Genomic DNA, 23,843 nt, shown 5'->3' on the forward strand with positions numbered 1-23,843 from the left:
GGACTGGTGGGAAGTTTTGAAACACCGCACCAGGGGGTTCTTTCTCCGTCAGGCGAGGAGGCAGGGGAGGGAGGTCACCCGGCTAGGAACTGCTCTGAGGAAGCGAAGGGACAATTTGATTTCCAGGGGAGGGAAGAGGGAGGACATTGAGGCCTTGCAGCAGGAGGTGGAACGGGTACAATACAATCGGTACTCTTCCCTCGTCTATGAGCGGGACTTCGGGAAGCTGCTCAGCCCGAACCCTTATGACTGCTGTAAGGAAAGAAGGGAGAGGAGGGTGGTAGAGGGGTTAAGGGATGAGGGGGGGACGCTCCAGCAGTCTAGGGAAGGTATCTTGCAGGTGGTGGGGACCCACTTTGGGCGGGCCTTTTTGGACCAACGGTTGGGGGAGGAGGCCATGGCGAGGTACATTGAGGAAACCCCAGGGGTGGGTAAGGGGGGGGCCTCATCTTCGGGCCTTGCTGCGGCCGTGGACGCTGCGGGAGGTACAGGAGGCCATTGGGGCCTTGCGGCGCAGGACGGCGCCGGGGCCAGACGGACTCCCGGCAGAGTTCTACCAGCAGTTTAGGGATCAGTTGGCGCCAGTCTTGTTGGCAATCTGGGAGGCGGCACGAACAGGGGGATCCTTGCCTGAGTCGATGGGGGGCATCAGCTTTGGTCCTTCTTAGCAAAGGCAAGGACCCCCAGGATGTGGCAAATTGGCGGCCGATTGCACTTCTGAACACCGACCGGAAGATCTTCGCTCACATGCTCCTTGCCCGCATGAGGAAGATCTCCGGGGAAGTGCTGGCAGCCCCGCAGGGGTGTGGGGTCCCGGGAAGGGGGGTGCTAGAGGCAGTGGCCTGGGTGAGGGAGGGCCTGGAACGTAGTCGGGTGGGAGAGGGCAGGCTGGTCGTGGCCTTGGACCAGGACAAGGCTTTCGACCGAGTGCAGTGGGGTTTTTTATGGAAGGTCCTAGACCACTATGGATTCCCGGGGGAATGGATCGCGCAACTTCAGTTATTGTATGCGGGGGCGCGATTCTTTCCCCTGGTGAATGGATGGAGGGGGGCGGAGGTGGGGATCTCGGCGGGGGTGCGGCAGGGGTGCCCGTTGAGCCCCCTGCTGTACGCTTTCGCCATTGATCCCCTGGTGAGGAGGCTGGAAGGGGGGGGGGAGGACGGGCTCAGAGGAGTGGAAGTAGGCAAAGGGAATGTGTTGCGAGTCATCGCCTATGCGGACGATATCACCGTCTGGGTGGCGGATCGCAGGGAGGGGAGGAGGCTGCAGGAGACCCTTGCAGCATACTCCCAGGCTTCGGGGTCTCGGGTAAACCTGGGCAAGAGCACCAGCTTGTGGGTGGGGCCAGAGGGACGGCGGTTTAATTTAGGTGGAGGGTTCCCGGATGGGATAGAGAAAATGAGGGTTTTGGGAGTGTATTTTGGGGGAGGGGATTACGGGCGGGAAAATTGGGAACAAAGGATAGCGGAGGCGAGGGAGAAGGTGGACCGCTGGAAGGGGTGGCGGATGCCCATGGAGGACCGGGTCCGGTTGCTGAAGAGCCAGGTGGTCCCCATGTTCCTGTTCCTGAGCTACATCTGTCTCCTGCCGGAACGCTGTTTCACGGCAATTTACAGCGTGTTCTTTCAACTCCTGTGGGGGAACAGGATGAACCCAGTTCGACGTAATTTCACTTACCGGTCGCGGGAGGAAGGGGGGGTGGGAATGGTAAACCCAGTCTTGCTATTCTCCTCCCTCTTCATCCAGTTTAACCTGGGGCGGGCGGGGGGTCTGAATGCCCCAGGATGGGTACACAGTGTTGTCCAGTGGTGGGAGGGATTTTGGGGTCCTTGGTTGGGGGGAGGTAGGGTGGGACGGTTGCGGAAAGGGTTCCCGGAGGGGGTAGGCTACTATAAATCTTTGGTAAAGCTGGTTCGGCTGTGGGACATTACATGGGAGGAAGTTAGGGCAGGACAGAGGGAGATCTGGGTGGAGCGGGTTCGCTCCCAACGCTTCTCCTCTCCCCTGGCTCTTAGGGATGCTCCGGAGCCCGTGCTGAGGCAGGGCCTGCGGTTTATTTCATCCAAACGCATCCCACACAAGTACAGGGACATTGCTTGGCTGTCCCTACATGGCAGGTTGTATGTTAGGGCAAACCTTCGGTGTAGGAACCAGCAGGACCGAGACTGCCCGAGGGGGGAGTGTGCTGGCCGGCTGGAGACCATGGACCACTTCCTGAAGGAGTGTCCATTCTCCATAGCGGTTTGCCGGAGAGTGGCTGCCTTGCTGGCCATCCCCAGCTTCACGTCCTACACCTATGCGGACTGGGTGTATGGGAGGCAGGGGGAGACGGGGCGGCTAGAGCCAGGTACCGCCTTTCTAATCTCAGTTATCATCAGATACTGCCTATGGATGGCTCGCTGCGGGGTGTCCCTGGGCCAGGAGTGCAGGTCTGCTGAGCAGGTCTCCTGGGACGTTGTCCGAGCTGTCCAGGAAGTGGCCCGATGGGAACGGGTGGAGGTGGGGGTAAAGACCTTTGGGGTTTGGTGGAAGCATGTACGCTTGAAGTTGAGTTGAATGTTTGGGGGGGGGTTGGGGGGGACGGTTTTTTGTGTAAAATTTGCATTTTTGTATAAAAGTATAGAGGGGCTGGCTTTATAACTGCACAGTGTAATGTATTGAAATTTGATTTTCCGCTTTCATTTAATAAAGGAATTCTCCAGTCTGCCCAACAAGATAACTCATATTTGCTGCTTTTTGTGTATACCCTACTTTGATTTGTACCTGTGCTCTTCAGGGCACAGACCGTATAAGTCTGCCCAGCACTATCCTCACCTCCCAACCACCAGCCCTGCCTCCTGATCTTGACTAAGCTCCTGAGGATCCATTCCTTCGGCACAGGATTCCTTTATGCTTATCCCACGCATGTTTGAATTCCGTTACCGTTTTCATTTCCACCACCTCCCGCGGGAGGGCATTCCATTAACAAAGGGGGTCCTTTTACTAAGCCTTGGTAAAATGTGGCCTGTGGTAGTGTAGGCGTGGGTTTGGGGCGCACGCAGAATTATTTTTCAGCGCACCTACAAAAAATGCCTTTTTAAAATTTTTGCCAAAAATTATAGTGCGACAAAATCAAAATTTGGCGCGCATCCATTTTGGTTCTGAGACCTTACTGCCAGCCATAGACCTAGCGGTAAAGAATTTGTGTGGTAATGACCTATGCACGCCAGATGCCACTTGGCACGTGTCTGCAAATAAAATTTTCAGACGCGCGAAGTGGACCCATGCCAAAAATGAAATTACTGCAAGAGGCACATGGTAGTCAGGTGGTAAGTCCATTTTGACACGCATTGGGCACACGTAGAGCCTTATGCGGCTTAGTAAAAGGGGCTCAAAGAGTCTTTCTTTCTAGAGTATCCATTATTTGTGCTGTCTATTTTGCAGGTAGGGGCACCACCAAGTCCTCATCTGCTGAACCTGCACCTCTGCTAGGCTACCCAATCAAGTACAGATGAGATATTGCAAGGGATTAAAAGCATTTTTTGTAAAGGAGGCCTTCAGTGATTGCATTTGAATGTTTAGCAATACTGTTTGGTTTGAATAAGGGAGGGCGGACTTTATAGGTTTGTGAATATATTTTCTTGTGCTGTTTAGTTTGTTTTGTAAACCACTGAGAGAAAGTTCTAACATGGATAAGTAGTATAACAAATGCAGTTTTTTTTTTAATGTTCAAAAACATTTAAAATAAAACACAGCAATATCATAAAATAACAAAACCTGCTGAACAGTAAGAGATACCCCTACTATCCCTCCCATCTGCCCCAATACCCCTACACAGAAAGCTTCCCATTAGGGGGCAACCGAAACTGGGGGCTTTCAGATTTGACCGGAATTTGCTGCTTGGTTTTGGCTGTAACCAAAGCCGAAACTGAAATTGTTGCTCCGCCTCCCCCTGAAGAAAGCACATGCCCCCAGGCCAGCCTCTGCCCCTACCAGTAAACCCATTCCCCTGGGCCACCTACCCACACAACCGTTCTGTGTTGCCATTCCACCACCTGTAGGCTCTCCCCAGTCGTACCTTCAAAGTCCTGGTGGTCTAATGGCCTCTTCGAGGAAGAAGCAATCCCATGTCACTTCTGCCCACACCAGCTCCGCAGTCAAAATGACTGTCTCAACTTTCCATTGCAGCCTTGCGAATCTGTCATGGGATGTCACAGCAGTCATTTTGAGACTGGAACTGACATTGGCAGTTTTGTCTGCCTCTAATTCCCATCATTATCATACCTGCTAATGATCCCTTATGTTCAAGAACTGATTAAGAGAAGCCCAGTTTTCTCTGCAATGAGAGCTTAAAATGTATATGTTAAACACAATGTGTTCCATTAGAATAAAGCATTACAGCAAACTGGTATGTTTCTAGCATTTCAGAATATCTTATAATGCACTAGCCATCATTATTTTGAATAGTATCCCATTTTTCTCCACTTCAGTAGGTGCGACCATGTAAGGCCAGAGTAAAATCAGTGTATATAACAAGAGACTGTGAATGCAGAACACGTGCAGACTCTTGTGCCACACTTGTCACCAGAAATCAAACAGTGTAGAACAGAAAAACAACATATGAACAAGAGTTCCTGGAGAAGAGGCACATGACCAACAGAGGTTAGATGTTGTGATGTCCAATTTTTGTAGTCGAACTGGAGTCCATAGAGGGGCATAATCGAACGCAAACGCCCATGTGTAAGAACATCCATCTCCGAGAACGGGTCCGTGAAGGGGTGGGCCGAATCGTATTTTCGAAAAAGATGGACGTTTATCTTTAGTTTTGCAAATACGGTTTGTGCCAGGCAAATGCATTGGATGTGGGCGTTTTTGAGATGTGGGCGTTTGTTTGAGCTGGGCGTTTTCGTTTTTCAGCGATAATCGAAACCGAAGCGTCCCAGCTCAAAAACGACCAAATCCAAGGCTTTGGGTCGTGGGAGGGGCCAGGATTCATAGTGCACTGGTCCCCCTCACATGCCAGGACACCAACCGGACACCCTAGGGGGCACTTTTAAAAAATAGGAAAAAACATTAAATTACCTCCCAGATGCATAGCTCCTTTACCTTGGGTGCTGAGACCCCCAAATCCCCCCCAAAACCCACTCCCCACAACTCTACACCATTACCATAGCACTTAATGGTGAAGGGGGGCACCTACATGTGGGTACAGTGGGTTTTGGGGGGGGGGGGGTTAGAGGGCTCCCATTTACCACTACAAGTGGTACAGGTAGGCGGGGATGGGCCTGGGTCTGCCTGCCTGAAGTGCACTGCATTACCCACTAAAAGTGCTCCAGGGTCAGGACTTGTTGCTGCTGTATGGCACAGCAGTTCACACCATAAGACTAATCTCGCTGAAAACATCCTTTATTTCAATAACCGTGTTTACTCACAGTTAACTGCAGATCAGAGGTTGTGCCCCACTGGCAACGAGTCTCCCTGGTACTAAGATTAGCAGTAGCTCAGAGCTAGCAGAATGGTGTACAATGCCCTCTTTCAACAACATTCAAGGTAAGAACTAAGTTCTGTAACGTGGCTAACACACGAAAGGGATATAAAACGGACTTACAAAAATGGCCACTACCTTGTGGACTACCGGAAACAAAACAGGGCACACTCTGACCCAGTAAGCAGAGGGAAAAGCACCAAGGGAGAAGAGCCTACCAACTACCAACACAAGCTAGTGAAATCACGGAGCCCAATACCCTACACCCACCACGATGCAATGCTGATGTGACCCTGCAGTGCACCTGAGAGCCACATCTGACCCAGGGAAAGGCTGTGAGAGGATTGAACACATTCTGCTGTCATGGAGGTGGGTACGGAATTTGAAGGTGGCATAGAGGCTGGGAAATAAGGTTTTTGCAAGTGGGGTTTTTTTTGGTGGAAGGGGGTTAGTGACCACTGGGGGAGTCAGGGTAGGTGATTCTCGATTCCCTCCGGTGGTCATCTGGTCATTTAGGGCACTTTTTTGGGACCCATTCGTGAGAAAAAAGGGTCCAAAAAAAGTGTCCTCAATTCTCACTAACAACACCTTTTTTTTCCATTATTGACCGAGTGTGCCCATCTCTGCTTGGCCAATAACCACGCCCCAGTCCCGCCTTCACCATGCCTCCGACAGTCCCCCCGTCAACTTTATTCGTTCCCGCGATGGAGTGCAGTTGAAAATGACCAAAATTGGCTTTCGATTATACCGATTTGGCCACCCACGGGAAATGGACGCCCATCTCCCGAACATGGGCGTTTTTCTCCTTTCGAAAATAAGCAGGATAGTGTTCTATGTGCGAAAAAGTACGATGCTTATATCAGTGATGCTGATGCAGAGCATTGAATATTGGAAGACCAGAAGGATTGCCACTGGAATTCAGAAAGTTGAATACCCATCTCAGTTTCCCAAATGCATTTCAAAGAACTGGAATGTTGATTCATACTGATATGATGCAGAAGCTTATATAGGATTAAAACCAAAATTGTAACTGTTCCGCTGAATTATGCCAATGTAAATCACCATATGCTGTGCTCCCTCACAAGAGTACTCGGGTATCTGCAGGGTAATGTGTACATAATCAGTACAACTCTTGCACAAGTTTAGTCAAAGCTGGTCAGCTAGGTTTTGAGCATCTAGGGCAGGGGTGGGCAACCTCGGTCCTCGAGGGCAGCAACCCAGTCAGGTTTTCAGGATTTCCCCAATGAATATGCATGAGCTCTATTTGCATACAATGGATGCAGTGCATGTAAGTAGACCTTATGCATATTCATTGGGGAAATCCTGAAAACCTGACTAGGTTGCAGCCCTCGAGGACCGAGGTTGTCCACCCCTGATCCAGGGCAAGGTATGTCTGATCTCAGGCAAGGTTTGTCTGAACTGACTGTCATGCTGCAAATTGGGATACCGTCAGTCAGTCCCTACACGACCACAAAAATTCATCTTCTCCATCTACCTTCATCACAGAGACATCCAGAAGCAGTCCCCATCCCAGAGGCATGTTCAAAGTGAAAAGACTTTAAGAAATCACACACCCTTACCACTGACCATTCAGAAAGGAGTGGAGGAGTGGGCTAGTGGTTAAAACAATAGGCTGAGCACCAACTGATGCTCCTCACGTGCAAACTTACAACCTGATATTCAAAGGGAAACATCCACCACATTTCCTTTAGCTGCTGGTCTCCATGGATATTCAGCAGCACTATCTTGATAATCCTTACAGACTTCCCTGACTGTCAGGGCCGCCGAGAGGGGGGGGGGCAAAATTCCCCGAGCCTGGCCTCCAAGAAGGTCCGGCACCAGGACCTGGGGTTTGTCTCTCTCCTGCTCCTATTGGGAACTGGTCCTGGTACACTAGAGCAGGTGAGAGACAGGCTACAGTGCCGGGCCCCCCTTGGAGGCTGGGAAGGAGCAGAATGCCCCTCACATCAGTGCGTCAGCTCCTCCCAGCCTCAAAGGGGGGCCTGGCGCTGGGATCTCTCATGGCAGCAGCACGGCTGTTTCCAGGTTAGGCTCGGTGGCTCAGGCTGCATCCTAACTGTGTGTGTGGGGGGGGGGGGCGTCGGCTGCGTCATGATTGGGGGGGCCCGGTGGCTGTGTCCCGAGTGGGAGGGGGTGGTGGCTGCATCCCAAGTGGGGGGGGAGCCCCAGGTGTGTCCCAAGTTGGGGGGGGGCGGCAGCGCCCCCCCCACCCCGAGCCTGGCTCTGACTCTCAGCGGCCCTGCTGACTGTCCAGATAGTGCCAGGATAGTGTGCAGACAACTCCAGGAGTTATCCAGAGAGCAGCAATATTGAGAGACCAGTATTCAGATAACATTAGGACAGCAAAAGAGCTGTCCTAAAACCATCTGGATAGTAGTGGCACTCTCCACTCTCTCCAGATATTGAGCACTAGCAACTGAATATTTTGATTATATTTTAAAAACCACCAACCACAGTGTCTAAATATTGACAGGGTGATACCTACTGTTCATGATTGAAACATGCCTTAGGCTACTATTAAAAAGGCATGAGCTAAACAAATATAAAACAATCAAAAGTGTTAGTTGAAGGATAAAGGGAAATCAATTGCAATACCATTGAACTCATATCTGGTGTCAGTCTGGTGGTGGCGGTGCAAGGGTATTGGGCACCCTAGGTGAACTTTCAGCCTTGTGTCTTCACTCCCCTCCTCCCACCCCCCCCAAAAAACTTTCAGGTCCCTAAAGATCAATATTTAAAAGTATGATATCCAATGATGAATTATCTATAGAATTACTGTAGGTTGATCACGATTGTAGAATTTACCAAAATCTTAGAGCTAGGGATTTGAAAATTAATTGAGGGGGAACGTAACCACAAGTATGTCTTACACATCCTCCTTCAAATTCTTCACCCAGGAAGTGGTGGCATGACATGTGTATGAAGGAAATAGAGAACAAAGATAACACAAAATAGAAGAAGCGAAGAAACCTTTTTTTTAATTAGTCAAACTAAATAATTATTTAGTGCTAGGCAAAAGATTGCTTAGGAAAAGGAATGTTGCCATGACTTGCTCTGTGTTTTTTGTTTGTTTGTTTATTTGTCATGGACCTGAAAACTTCAAACCACAGTTTGAAAACCACAAAAACAAATCTCAGAGTATGTTGTAAACTATGCTTAGTTTGAATGTGTCTGGGCTCAGGAGAAAGTCAGACACTAGTCAAGGTTTCAATCAGCCTCTCCCTACATTTAGATTTCAAAGTCTAAGGTTTCCCTAAGGCTATCATTCTAGTTCTAGAATCTGTTTTCAGTGCTCTGCCAATTTGTTTTGCATACTCAGATGCTTTTATTCTGGGAGACAACAACTTAAACATATGTATCATTTTTCTGAACAGCATTTTGATAATCTCCTTACCACAGCTGTCTGAAAGCGACAAACAGGGCAGCAATCGCCTCCTAAAATGAGGACAGGAATTGATGGAGAGAGGTGGAAAGAGACAAAGGGAGAAAAAAAAGCAAAATATGATTTCTTTTTGCAGAGAAGACCTTAAATTCTCTCTCTTGTGTGCAGATACAAAGAAGTGGGTGGGAGAGGAAATTTGGGGAAAAGATAAATGGGTTCAGAAGAATGGAAATTTTGATGCATCTGTGTTTAAAACTATTGTTAAATATAAAAATAATCATGTTTTTCACCAGTTTCATAACATCAACAGTATAGCTTCAGAATAAATAATTAAAAAAAATAAACAAGGATTCCATTTTTCTGTTCTTTTCTCCCTCATTCTCCCCATCTTTCTCTTCTTCCATTTCTCTTCCCTCTATTGGTCTCTCTACCTATTTCTCCATAGCATTTCTTTTAAAAACAAATATGAGGAAATATTTTTTCACTCAAAGAATAGTTAAACTCTGGAACTCATTGCCAGAGGATGTGGTAACAGCATGTGATACCGCGAGTGAGGGTTGAGGGTAGGCCTGCACAATAACCCTGCCGGACAAAGGTGTAAAACTGGAAATAAATACTTTATTAATAGAAAACCTGAAGTCTATTACATCACATGGCCAGGAACACAATGTGAAAAGTCTCTGTGGTTTAACGAATACAGTCTTATCCAGGGCCTGAGGCTGATAGGGCTCAAACACAAGCAGTTGGCTATCATGCCCCAAACACAGCCTATAAGCTTTTCTTTTTCTCTCTCTTCTCTCCCAGACCTCAGGGCAAGGCTTACAAATCTCAAATATTCTCATCAAAAGGGGCTTACCTCACCCAAGTTACTGTCACTAGACATGTTGTAGAGGCCTATGGTGGGCTTCAATTCTTCTTTTTCTGGGCCTCCTTAACCCCCGTCTGGCCCAACCTTTTATACTTCCTTTATCTTGTACCTTCAGCTCCCCCACTCCTACCTCATTTCCTCCCTGGGTGGGACTAATGGGTTTAAAGTGGCTCAGGCTATCCTTAAGGGTGCAGGGCAGTGTTCTATTTGCCACCTCACACAGCGGTTAGCATATCTGGGTTTGAAAAGGTTTAGATAATTTCCTGGAGGAAAAGTTCATAGTCTGCTATTGAGATAGACATGGGGAAGCCACTGTTTGCCCTGGGATTGGTAGCATGGAATGTTGCTACTATTTGGGTTTCTGTCAGGTACTTGTGACGTGGATTGGCCACTGTTGGAAACAGGATACTGGGCTAGATAGACCATTTGTCTGACCTGACCCAGTATGACTATTCTTATGGTCTCATATCTTTAAGTTCCCTCTATGTTATCCTTCTACTTCCTCAATTTATATCCTCCAAATCCCTTTCTTTATCTCTCATCATATCTGCCTCCTCATCCTCATTCTATTCTTCTGTCTTCATTTCTCCTCTTTAAGCTTTTTTTTTTTTCCTTTTTTGTCTCTTGCCTCTTCTGACTCTCCATTTCTCTTTTTTTATTCTCTGTTTCTTTACCCCACTTATGGAGCATCTGATCTAGGATGCATCTGATCTAGGATTCCTAACTCCTTCCCCAGCAGTTAATCCTCTACAGATTCTCAGTTTTCCCCTACTGTCTCAAATAATAAATTGAGGAGCAGGAGACTAACGTTCAGCTGCTGATTACAGTAGACATACTAAGGATGCCATTTTGACACCTGGAGCCAGACAGGGCAGGAACCATTCCATGATGCCACCAAGAATGGTCCTCAGGTGAGTCCTGGGAATAACTGAAGTATCTGGGAAAGTGGGGAGATTGTAATGATGTAATTGTAGGGGGTGGAGGGGGAAGATTGTAGTGATGTGATTGTGGAGGGGGGAATATTGGGGGGGATGGGGAGATTGCAGTGACATGATCAGAGAGAGAGGTACGGTAATTGTGGAGTCATTGCTGCGGGTGTGTGTAGTATTCAGCACTTCAACATCCATGGTCTAAAATTCCCACATAGATGTTGTAGTGCTGAACTTGACTCATCTATTTGGAAGGGTAGTCATCGATGTTATTGATGTCTGCATTTCTAAAATGGGTCTTCTCATGGGACATGACCACTGCAGGAACATTCATGATATCATGTATTTTAGAAAGGAATCCATGTTGGTAAACCTTTTTCTAAAATACTTGCAAAATGGAAGTAGAGAAGTAGTCTCATGGTTAGAGCACCAGCCTTGATATCCAGGGGTGCCCAGTTCCAATTCCACTGCTGCGGCTTGTGATCTTGGGCAAGTCACTTAACCCTCCATTGCCTCAGGTACAAAATTAGAGTTTGAGACCAATAGGGAAATATCTAGCGTACTTGAATGTCCTTGAGCTACTACTGAAAAAGGTGTGAGCAAATTTCAAATAAATAAATAAATAAAACTGCAGACATCCCAGACTGGACATCTCAATTCCAGTCTGTGTGTCCTTTCTAAAATTTGGCTGCACATCAACAGGATCACTTTTATTCATGCCTTCAAAAAACTGTAGCAAGATTTCCCTTGACTAAATCCATGTTGGCTTTTGTCCCATTAAACCAATGATTTTGAAGCCTGTCCTGGAGGCTCCCCAGCCAGTCAGGGTATCCAAAATGTATATTTATGAGACAGATTAGCATGTAGTAGAGGCAGTGCATGCAAAGCTCTCTCATGAATATTCATTGTGGATTTCCTGAAAACCTGACTAGCTGGGGAGCCCCCAGAATAAGCTTGGAAACCTTCATTAAACCCTGACTATGTGTTTAGTAATTTTGTTCTTTTTAACAGTTTCTATTTTGGTCAGCACAGATGTCAGACTCACTGGTCTGAAATTTCCCAAATCACCAAGTCTTTTTAAAAAATTGTGTTACATTGGCCACCCTCCAATCTTCAGGTTACAGATATTAGCAGGAGATCTGCAGTTTTATTTTTTATTATGTTCAGTACTCTGGAGTGAATACCATCCAGTTGAGGTGATTTGCTACTCCTTAATATGTTTATTCATCCTATTACATCTTCCAAGTTTACTGAAATGTTGCTTCTGATCCTCCAGATTATTCCTATTAAATGCCATTTCTGGCATGGATATCTTCTTTGTATCTTCCTCAGTAAAGACCACAACAAAGAATTCATGTGGATGGGCATTTTCAAAAGGACAACCAAGTCAGAATGTACAAAATGGACGACCATCTCAAATGAATTTTTGAACAGGATACAGCCTGTTCAAAAATACGTGAGATGGATGTCCATGTGCTGGAAATGCAAGAACATCCATTTTACAAGCTAAAATGTCCAAATTTTGGACAAGGAAAACAAGGGACATGAATGGCTGTACAGCAGCATTCTTAGAAATGGTCACATTCATAGCAGAGGGTTAGCTTAGTAGTTAGTGCAGTGGACTGTAAACCAAGGGACCCAAATTCAAATCGTACTTTAACTCTTTGTTTTTGTAATCGTGAGTCCTCCAGGAACAGAAAAATACCTACTGTATCTGAATATATACCACTTCAATAGTTTTTAGGCTTGCAGGTGTCATACATTTTTAGGTACAGTAGGTATTTTCCTGTTTCTTGAGGGCTCATAATTAAAAAAAAAAGAGTTAAAGTGGGATTTGGATCTGTGTCCTTTGGTTTAAAGACCACTTCACTAACTACTAGGCTACTCCTTAGACCTGCTTCCTGCTCTGTTAAACATGCCCATAATACTTGAAACTGTCAGAGCCTGGTATCCCCTTCCGGTTTCATTTTCAGGGGAGAGGGAAGGGGACAGAAATTATTGGAGGATTAAGGTGGTGTCATGACTTAATCTCTCCAGTGAACAGCTGATCAATCAGAGCACCTTTCTGTAATCTGGATGTTCCTGAAATAGGTCTAAATAAGGATGTCCTTCATTTTAGACATAGATGTTTCTTCCCCTTCGGTAATCACTGTTGGATGTCCAGATTTCAGGCCTTCCCTCGTCTCACCCAAAACACTCCAGAACACGCCCCCTTGTTATTTGGACATACTGCAGTGTTGGACATCCCTATCCTGCCTTTCCAAAACTGGGATTTAGATATTTCAAGCATATGGACATCCATTTTGGCCTTTTGAGACATCCATATGCTTTGAAAATGAGCACCTTGGTCTCTCAAATATGGCCTTGTCCTCCCTAAATACCCTTTTTACATTTTAATCATCTTAATGGTGCAACTGATTCTTTCACAAGCTCTTGAAGCATACTCAAATTGATTTTATTATGAGTTTTTGCCTTTACAGCAAGCTTTTTTCAAAGTCTCTTCATGCTTTTATTATTATTATTGTTATTATTATTGTCTTCATTTGGATTCTTTTTCCTTCATTTAAAAGATGTTCTTTTGTCTATAATAGCCTCTTTTACCTCACCTTTTAACCATGCTGCCTATCATTTGGCCTTCTTCCTTCCACCCTTTTTTAATACATGGAATACATCTGGTCTGGTCTTCCAAGATAGTATTTTTGAATAGTGTCAAAGCTTGATGTAAACTATTAATCTTTGCAGCTGCTCCTTTTAGTTTAGTTTTTTTTAACCATTTTTCCTATTTTATCATCATCTCCCCTTCGAAAGTTAAATTCCAGCACATTAGATTTCCTTAGTGTCCCTCTAGTTATTAAGTTAAATTTGATTATGTAATTTATCATTGTAAAGTAGCCCCACCACCATTACGTATTACACCAAATCCGGTGTTGTACTAAGAAGTAGGTCTAAAATAGTTCTTCCTCTTGGTTTCTGAACTATCTGCTCTATGAAACAGTCATTTATTTCATCTAGGAACATTTCATCCCTAGTATGTTCTGATATCATAGTTATCCAGTCAGTAACTGAAATCACCCATTATTGCTGTGTTGCCAATTTTGTTAGTGTCCCTAGCTTCTATTAACATTGCATAATCTGTTTGTTCATTCTAAATAGGTGGACAGTAGTATAATCCCATCGTTATTCTCTTCCCTTTCTACTTAGAATTTCTATCTATAAAGATTCCATAGTATGGTGTTTTCTGCAAAACTTTTATTCAGTTTAACTCAATACCCTCTTTAACATATAGGACCCTGTTTACTAAACCACGCTGTAGGCGTGCAAACTTTTTAGCACGTGCTAAAAACTAGCACGCGCTAATGATAGAGACACCCATGGGAATATAATGGGTGTCTCTATCATTAGCGCATGCCTACAGCGCAGCTTAATAAACATTGCCCTTAGCTTCACTCCTCTACCAATCTAATCCACCCTATCATTACTATACAATTTGTACCCTAGAATTACAGTGTCCAATTGGTTATTCTTCCCTCAGGTCTCTGAGATGTCTATTATATCTACTTCTTCATTCAGGGGACCTTTTACAAAGCTGCATGAGGACTAATGCGTGGGTAGCGTGCGCCAAATTGGCACTACCGCTGGGTTAGCGCATACGCCCGGTGGTAATTTTGATTTTGGTGTGCACCAAATCCAGTGTTAACAAATATTTTTCTATTTTCTATCATGGGGGGGCGTTCCCGGCAATAATTGGCAGTGCAGGCCACATTGGCGGATGCTGCATGGCTACTGCACAGATAGCACGTGAGCCCTTACCGCTAGGTCAATAGCTGGCAGTAAGGGCTCAGGCCATAAATAGGTGCAGTAGTTTTAATTTTTGCACATCCCCATTTCCCAGTCCATTAAAAAATGGCCTTTTCCCTGGCCATAGTAAAAAATGGTCCAGCGCATGCCGAAAAGATGCACCTACACTAACACAGGCCATTTGTTTTTACCACGGCTTTGTAAAAGGACTCCTTAGTGTAATATAATCTAACTCCCCCATCTTACATTTTAGCTTTCAATCATTTGTATACAGACATTTCAAAGTATGTTTTTTGTTTGTATTTACTTCTTAGCATTTAACACGGATAATTTGCAATGTTTCAAGTCTGACTGCTCTTTAGAAACAAGAAACATAGTCAAATGAAGGCAGATAAAGACCATATGGCCTATTCAGTCTGTCCGTCCATGCCATCTACTATCTCTTCCTTTCCCTTAGAGATCCTATATACCTGTCCCAAGCTTTCCTGAATTCAGATACAGTTTTCATCTCCACCAAGAGGCTATTCCATGAATTAACCACCCTTTCTGTGAAGAAGTATTTCCTCAGGTTACACTTTAACCATCATTATATGCCCTTCATTCTAGAGTTTCCTTTCAATTGAAAGAGACTCACCTCCTTTGCATTTATGCCACATAGGATTAAATGTCTCTATTATATCTTCCCTCTCCTGCCTTTCTTCCAAAGTATACATATTGAGCTCTTTAAGTATATCCCTATATGCTTTATTATAAAGACAACTGACCATTTTAGTAGCTACTCTCTGAACTAACCCCATCCTATTTATATCTTTTTGAAGGTATGGTCTCCATATTTTTTTTTGTTACATTTGTACCCCACGCTTTCCCACTCATGGCAGGTTCAATGCGGCTTACATGTTATATACAGGTACTTATTTGTACCTGGGGCAATGCAGGGTTAAGTGACTTGCCCAGAGTCACAAGGAGCTACCTGTGCCTGCAGTGGGAATCAAACCCAGTTCCCCAGGACCAAAGTCCATCACGCTAACCACTAGGCCATTCCTCCACTCCATTTTAAATGAAGTCTTACCAAAGTATTATACAGGGGCATCATCACCACATTTTTCCTACTGGCTATTCCTCTCCTTATGCACCCAAGCATCCTAATAGCTTTCACCACTGATTTTTCTACCTGTCTGGCCTCCTTAAGATCATTACATGTGATCACATCGAAGTCCTGCTCCTCTTTCATGCATACAAGTTCTTCACCCATAAATTGTACTGTTCCCTCAGGTTTTTGCAACCCAAATGCATGACCCTGTATTTTTTTTAGCATTAAATCTTTGCTGCCAAATTCTGGACCATTCTTCAAGTTCACTAGGACTCCTGGGCTGCTTTTTGCCTTTATTGCAACCTCTCTATTGTGATGCTTTATTTTCCCTTTTTTAATAATATCCTTCAAAGGATATTATCCAAATCATGTTCTAGTTTAAAAGCTAATATTGTTATGATTATTTCTTTATGTTTATAATCTGATTTCTATGAGTAGCTCTTGCTTGAGTGCTTACTGAATGACTTTATTTGTAAATTTGAAAAATATAAATAATAATAATAAAAAGTTATTTTATTTTCTTTTTATACATTAGTACCAGCAACATGGCTCTAGTACAGTTAAATGGAGAGTACTCTTTCAGGATAGTCTCTCACTACCTCAGAATGTTGCCTAGTTCCTAACAAATCAGCTTCAGTGAACCACAATTTTGAATGTATACACAATCAAGGATTTTTAATTGCTCGTCTCTGTTACGATTGGGGTCTGAACCCCTCTCAAACTTACCTCTTTCCTGGGGGTCAGCTTCTTAGCTGGCTTCTGTTTCTTTTCTCTGTCCTTTCTGAGCTGGCTCTGTCTCTCTGTGCTGGCAGCTTCCAGCAGCATGGCTCTAATTGTTTCACTATACTGCACCTGTGTGTGTGTTGCCTGAGTTGCTCTACCTCTCTTTGGGTGTACTGGCTTCAAGTGTTTCATGGTGTTGCATTGGTGTGGGTTGGGCCTCTATGGTTTTCAGTGTGCTCTCTGGGTTAGTGTGCTGTTGCCTGGGTCTAGGGAGTGTGACATCATCAGGGAGGGCCTTGATAAGGAAATGGGTTCTTTCCTTCAGGGCCTTCGCAACGTTTGCTTCTGGCTACTTGCTTTAGGTCCAGGTTAGTTTAGTGCAGTCAGTGTGCACTTGTGACTTGTGTGTTTGATTTCCCTGTCTTTCCCTTTGGCTCCTCTGCTTTCCCTTTTGCTATGGTGTGTAGCACTGCTGTTAGTGCAGTGCTGGAGTTTGGCGCTGGGAGCACCCTTGTTAGTAAGTGTTTAGGAAGCACCTTTTGTTGTTGGGGTATTTGGCTTTCCTGCTTGTTTCCTTGTGCTTGCCCCACTTTTCCTCATAACCTGTGTTTAGCTGCTGTAGCTGGGTGCTTAGGAAGCACCAGGGTGAGAACCCATGTTTAGCTGCTGCAGCTTGGTGCTTAGGAAGTACCAGTGTTAGGTCTGGCATTTGTCTTCCCTTCCTTTCCCCTTGTGGCTTCCCTGCACTTCTGTTTGTGTAGGGCGTAGGGGCACCCCTGTTAGTTTCTGTTAGGAGCACTGCTGTTAGTGGAGGGCTTAGGAGCTTTTCTGTTGGTGCTGGGCTTAGGAACACTTTTGGTCACTTTAGGAGTTAGGTGCACTTCAGTTACAGCTTGTTCTAGTCCTGGTCCCTGTGTCGTCCAGTAAGTCCTGCCGGCTACTCGAACCCATGAGCTCAACTCCTGGGGGGCTTAGTAGCTAAGTGCAGGTGAAGCTGTGTGGACCAGTCCAGTGTGCTCCAGTCCAGTGTTCCAGTCCTGTATCCTCCAGTCCGGGGGACCAGTCTAGTGTGCTCCAGTCCAGTGTGTTCCGGTCCGGTGTGTGTTCCAGTCCGGGGGATTGCAGTCCAGTGTTCCAGTCCTGTGTCCTCCAGTCCGGTGGATTCCAGTCCATGTGTTCCGGTTCGCTGGGCAGTGCCTGCAGTCCCTGCCGGTGTGCTTACCCAGTGTTGGTTGGTGGGTTTTGCCTGCTGCTGTCGCTCCTCGTCAGCAGCCCAAGGGCTCACGTTTGCTCCAGAGCCCAGCCCCGCGGGCTCTGTACCTGAGAACCTGACAGTCTCCTTTTTAGCACAAATTGTATATTGATTTTAGTTTCGGATTTTTGATGAAGGCACAAGTCAAAACACAGATCGTGTTAAGTCCACCTTCAAGTGAAGCTTGCTAATTTCCTTTGATGTGCTGCCTTCAAGCAAACGCTGGTGCATATGAGTAAAGGACTTGTGATTTTATCTTGACTCATCACATTGGTCAATTCCACCCCTTTTTTCCCCAGGGGAGATAACAGTGCCAGAAATAGTTTTCAATGCTGATGAGTCAGAGAAATTGAACATATCTCTGTAAACCAGGAAGATGTAATGGGGCAAGTTGATAAATTAAAGAGTAGCAAATCACCTGGACCAGATGGTATACACCCCAGGGTAATGATAGCACTGAAAAATGAACGTGCAGAGCTATTGTTAATAAAATGTAATTTATCTTTAAAATCAAACATGATACCAGAAGATTGGAGGGTGGCCAATGTAATGCCAATTTTTAAAAAGGGTTCCAGAGCTGATCCAGGAAATTATAGAACAGTGAGCCTGATGTTAGTGGCAATCAAAATGGTAGAGTCTATTATAGAGAACAAAATTACTAAGCAAATACATAGATATGGAAAGTGTCAGCCCCCCAAAACCCGCCTAAAACTTACTGTACCCACATAAGGGCTATTGTAGTGGTGTATAGTTGGGTATAGTAAGTTTTTGGTGGGTTTTGGCGGGGCTTACACTTTCCATCACAAGTGTAACAGTTAGAGTGGATTATGGGCCTGGGTCCCCTTCTCCAGAGTGCACTGCACTGACCACTAGGCTATTCCAGGGACCTGCTTGCTGTTCTAATAGGACTGGTCATAACATCTGAAACTGTCATAGAGGCTGGTATGTACTGATTCATTCATATCTTTTGGGGGTGGGGTGGGAAGAGGGTCAGTGACCACAGGGGAGTAAGGGGTGTCATTCTTTTATTCCTCCAGTTGTCATCTGGTCATTTAGGGCACTTTTTTTGTAGAACCTTTTCTATGAACTCCATCGCAGTGCCCCATAGGGTGTCCCACTGCTCTTCTGGGATGTATGTGTGGTCAGTCTACTAAGAATGTTGGCTCCTCCTACATCCCAATGGCTTGATTTTGTGCATTTTTACTTGTTTTTCTTTTTCTGAAAATGGTCCAAAAAGATAGATGCATTAAGCACAAAACATCTAGAAAACATCTAGGAAATGGCTATTTTTGAAACAAAAAGAGAAATGTTTTTCAGGTTCAAAAATGACTGTTTACCACTTGATTTTTGAATGATTTCAGCAAAACGGCCAAGTCAGATTTAGACAATATATCAAAAATGCCCATATATGTGACTTTGGAAGTCTATGTGCTTTGAAAAGGCATTTGACAAAGTACCTCATGAATGACTCCTGAAGAAATCAGAAACTCTTGAGATAGGATGCAGTGTTCTACTGTGGATTAAGAACTGGTTAAAAGATAGAAAACAGAGAATAGGGTTAAATGGCCAGTAATCTCAATGGAGAAGGGTAGATAGTGAGATTCCCCAGGGGTATGTGCTGGGACCACTGCTTTTTAAGATATTTATAAATGATCTAGAGATGGGAATAACTAGTGAGGTAATTAAATGTGCTGATGATATAGTTATTCAAAGTAGTTAAATCGCAAGAAGATTGTGAAAAATTGCAAGAGGCCCTACAAGACTGGGAGACTGGGCATCCAAATGGCAGATGACATTTAATGTAAGCAAGTGCAATGTGATGCATGTAGGAAAGAGGAACCCAAACTATAGCTACGTGATGCAAGGTTCTACACTAGGAGTCACCACTCAGGAAAAAGACCTAGGTGTCATTGTTGATAAAACGTTGAAACCCTCTGCTTAGTGTGCAGCAGCAGCTAAGAAAGCAAATAAAATGTTAGGAATTAATAGGTAAGGAATGGAAAACAAAAATAAGAAAATGATAATACCTTTGTATCATACCATGGTGTGACTTCACCTCGAATAATGCGTGCAATTCTGGTCAATACATCTCAAAAAAAGATGTAGCAAAATTAGCAAAGGTACAGAGAAGAGCAACGGAAATGATAAAGAGGTAGGACAACTTTCCTATGAGTAAAGGCTAAAGAGGCTAGGGCTCTTCAGCTTGGAGAAGAGATAGCCAAGGGGAGCAGAAACCCTTCTGTATTTACAATAGACAAAAACAGCCTCTTTAACTCCCTTCTTTGTCACTGATCCTTTTTATTATATGTGTCCATGAGGGGCATAATCGAAAGGGACGTCCACGTTTTGCTGAGGATGTCCTCGCAAAACGTCCCAGTGGAGGGGTGGGGAAACCCATATTATCGAAACAAGATGGACGTCCATCTTTCGTTTTGATAATACGGTCGGGGACGCCCAAATCTTGACATTTAGGTCATCCTTAGAGATGGTCATCCCTAGACTTGGTCGTTTCTGATTTTCAGCGATAGTGGAAACTAAGGATGCCCATCTCAGAAACAACCAAATCCAAGCCATTTGGTTGTGGGAGGAGCCAGCAGTTGTAGTGCACTGGTCCCCCTGACATGCCAAGACACCAACCGGGCACCCTAGGGGGCACTGCAGTGGACTTCAGAAATTGCTTCCAGTTTCATAGCTCCCTTACCTTGTGTGCTGAGCCCCCCAAATCCCCGCAAAATCCACTCCCCACAACTGTACACTACTACCTTAGCCCTAAGGGGTGAAGGGGGGCACCTACATGTGGGTACAGTGGGTTTCTGGTAGGTTTTAAAGGGCTCACATTCAGGGCCGTGCCTAGGGTCTCTGGCGCCCCCCTGCAGACTATCAGTTGGCGCCCCCCCCTGCAGACTATCAGTTGGCAGCGGCGGCCCTCCCCTCTCCCCCCCCCCCGTGAAAATGATCGCTCACCACTTACCACACTGACAGGAATTGTCAGCAATATTCTTAGAAACAAATTGCTATACATTGCAAAATAAGATAGCAGATGTAAATTCTCAAAGTGGACATATTCCAAACACTAAAATGAAAATAAAATGATTTTTTTCTACCTTTGTTGTCTGGTGACTTTCTTTTTCTGATCATGCTGGCCCAGTATCTGATTCTGCTGCTATCTGTCCTCTTAACTCCATTTCCAGGGCTTCCTTTCCATTTATTTCTTTCCTTTCCTCCTTTCTTCTTCATTTCTGGTCCTCAGCTTCTGCCTATTTTCTTCATCCATGTGCAGTTTTTCTCCTCTCTTCCTTTTCCCTCATTTCATCTCCTTCATCTCTCTTCCCTCCCCTCTATGTCCAGCAATTTCTCCTCTCTGAGCCCTGCCCTCCCATCCATGCCCATCCATGCTCCCCTGCCCCCTCCATTCATTCCTATCCAGCAATTCCCCTCTCTCCCTGAGCCCTGCCCTGCAATCCATATCCATCCATGCCCATCTGTCCCCTCCATTCATCCCTATCCAGCAATTCCCCTCTCTCCCTGAGCCCTGCCCTCCCAATCCATGCCCATCCATGCTCCTCTGTCCCTTGCCCCCTCCATTCATCCCTTTCCAGCAATTCCCCTCTCTCTCTCTCTCTCTCTCTCTCTCTGCCCTGCCCTGCCCTCCCATCCATGCTTCTCTGTCCCCTCCATTCATCCCTAATTCCCTATCCAGCAATTCCCCTCTCTCCCTGAGCCCTGCCCCTCCCATCCATGCTCCTCTGTCACCCTCCATTAATCCCTATCCAGCAATTCCCCTCTCTCCCTTCCATGACCCCCCCTCGCATCCATGCTCCTCTCTCCTCTGTCCTCCCGCTCCCATCATGTCCCAGTTGGCCTGGCCCGCCCTCTTCTCCCCTCCCCCTTCGCATCCATGCTTGTCTCTCCCCTGCCTTCCCGCTCCCATTGTTCAACTGCCCGCCCTCTTCTCTCCCCCCAAAATCCCTTTTCTTTTTTTTCTTTTTAAATTTACCTCCGTGGTGGTCCAGCAGCGCAGCGTCAGTGAAGGAGGCGGCGCTCCCGACGTCTCTAGCCTTCCCTTCGCTGTGTTCCGCCTTCTTCTGATGTCATTTCCTTGATGTCAGAAGAAGGCGGAACACAGCGAAGGGAAGGCTAGAGACGTTGGGAGTGCCGCCTCCTTCACTGATGCTGCACTGCTGGACCGCCACGGAGGTAAATTTAAAAAGAAAAAAAAGAAAAGGGATGTTGGGGGGGGGGGAGAGAAGAGGGCGGGCAGTTGAACAATGGGAGTGGGAGGGCGAGCGAGGAGAGCATGGTGCGGCGGCGCCCCCCAGAGGGAGGCGCCCCCCTGCCATGCTTACCCCGCTTACCGTGTTGGCACGGGCCTGCTCACATTTACCACCACAAGTGTAACAGGTAGGGGGGAATGGGCCTGGGTCTGCCTGCCTGAAGTGCACTGCACCCACTAAAACTGCTCCAGGGACCTGCATACTGCTGTGATGGAGCTGGGTATGATATTTGAGGCTGGCATAGAGGCTGGAAAAAATATTTAATTTTTTTTTTTTAGGGTGGGAGGGGGTTAGTGACCACTGGGGGAGGAAGGGGAGGTCATCCCCGATTCCCTCCAGTGGTCATCTGGTCAGTTCGGCCACCTTATTGTGGCTTGGTCGTAAGAAAAACAGGACCAGGTAAAGTCATCCAAGTGCTCGTCAGGGACACACTTTTTTTCCATTATGGGTCGAGGACGCCCATGTGTTAGGCACGCCCCTGTCCCGCCTTCGCTACACCTCCAACACGCCCCCGTGAACTTTGGTCATCCCCACGATGGAAAGCATTTGGGGACGCCCAAAATCGGCTTTCAATTATGCCGATTTGGGCGACCCTGTGAGAAGGACGCCCATCTTCTGATTTGTGCTGAAAGGTGGGCGTCCTTCTCTTTCAAAAATGAACCTGTTTGTGTTCTTCAATATTGCATAATCACAAAAAAAAAACTTATCTGGATTGCTGAAACTAAGGTGCTCTGAACAATGGCCTGCGGTAGTGAAAGTGCATGTTTTGGGCGCATGCAGCATCATTTTTCAGTGCACCTGCAAAAAATGCCATTTTGCTGAAAATGGATGTGTGGCAAAATGAAAATTGCCATGCGTCCATTTTGGGACTGAGACCTTACCGCCAGCCATTGACCTAGCGGTAAAGTCTCACATGGTAACCGGGCGGTAATGACCTACGCACGTCAAATGCCACTTGGCACACGTCCAATACATACATCCAAAGATAAAAAATATTTTTTGGCAACGTGTATTGGATGTGCACCAAAAATGAAATTACCACAAGAGCCACGCGGTAGCCGGGCAGTATCTCCATTTTGGCATGCGTTGGGCACGCATAGACGCTTACATGGCTTAGTAAAATGGCCCCAAAGTGCGATATTGTCAAAAAAGCAATTATAATCCAAAAGTGCCTGACACAGATGTGTTTCATGCCACCACTCTGCTTCAGGGATATTCTACTATTGTATTTAATAAAAACATTCCTGCTCCATATATTATTGCTGGAAGATCTCTGCGGACAGTGATTCATTCCAAGATTGATAGAGACTAGTAATTAATTGCATGTGTTGTTTGCATGTTTCATCTTTGTGAGTTTCACATGAGGCAGGGTTGAATTTTTGCTTTTTCTATTTAATAAAGGCAGCAAATGCACCTTTTTGCCTTTATGAAAGCTCCAGCACAAAACCATACCTGGTGTGAGTCAGGAGTAACTTATAAAATTATCTCCAAATGAATACATTATTTAAAATATGGTATCCTTTAAGGGCATAGGGCAAAGGCCTTGACTCCAGATTCTTGGCTCCCATCTCCTTTCCTTTACCAAGGACAAGGTTGAGTCTGGGCATGGGCTTTGTATCTCTTGTTGTGGCTGCTCCTGTTGCCATGGATCAGCCTGATCAAGGTGTTGTAACCACAGAGCATTCCATAAGCACAGCATCACATAGTTCAAACAGCTGAAGATCACTGCACTGTGAAGCATACTAGCAGAAAAGGAGGAAGAGTAGTGCCGGACCCATCCATTGCAAAAGGAGCAGCAGCAATAGGAGTTGCAGGTCTGGCAAAAAGGGAGAAAGGGGTGGGGGAGGAAAGAGACTAGAAGCTCTTAGAGCAGAGTGGAGGAAGGAAAGAGTGGAGACTCCAGATTAGTGAATGGGGAAGAGAGATTAGGGACTTATATTGGACTTGGAGAAAATAGGGACTCAGAGTCTGGGTGGCTAGAAGACTATGGACTAGAGGATATAGGGTGGGGTGGGGGGAGGCAAGGAAGGGAGGAAAGAGAA

General features: G+C 45.8%; 1 long non-coding RNA gene across 2 annotated transcripts in view; it reads right to left on the reverse strand.

Moving 5' to 3' along the window:
* Positions 1-9,789, reverse strand: part of LOC115462266 — a 33,615-nt gene extending 23,826 nt beyond the window's left edge. Inside the window, exons 1-2 of one of the 2 annotated variants that reach the window (XR_003940796.1) lie at positions 9,724-9,789; positions 8,880-8,920 (exon numbers count right to left, since the gene is read on the reverse strand). This is a non-coding gene — a long non-coding RNA (uncharacterized LOC115462266). The remainder of the gene's footprint in view (positions 1-8,879; positions 8,921-9,723) is intronic. The other variant, XR_003940797.1, reaches the window with a different exon arrangement.
* Positions 9,790-23,843: the final 14,054 nt, after the last annotated feature.

This window comes from Microcaecilia unicolor, chromosome 2 (genome assembly GCF_901765095.1).
Source record: "Microcaecilia unicolor chromosome 2, aMicUni1.1, whole genome shotgun sequence".
In the NCBI taxonomy this organism is placed as follows: Eukaryota; Metazoa; Chordata; class Amphibia; order Gymnophiona; family Siphonopidae; genus Microcaecilia; species Microcaecilia unicolor.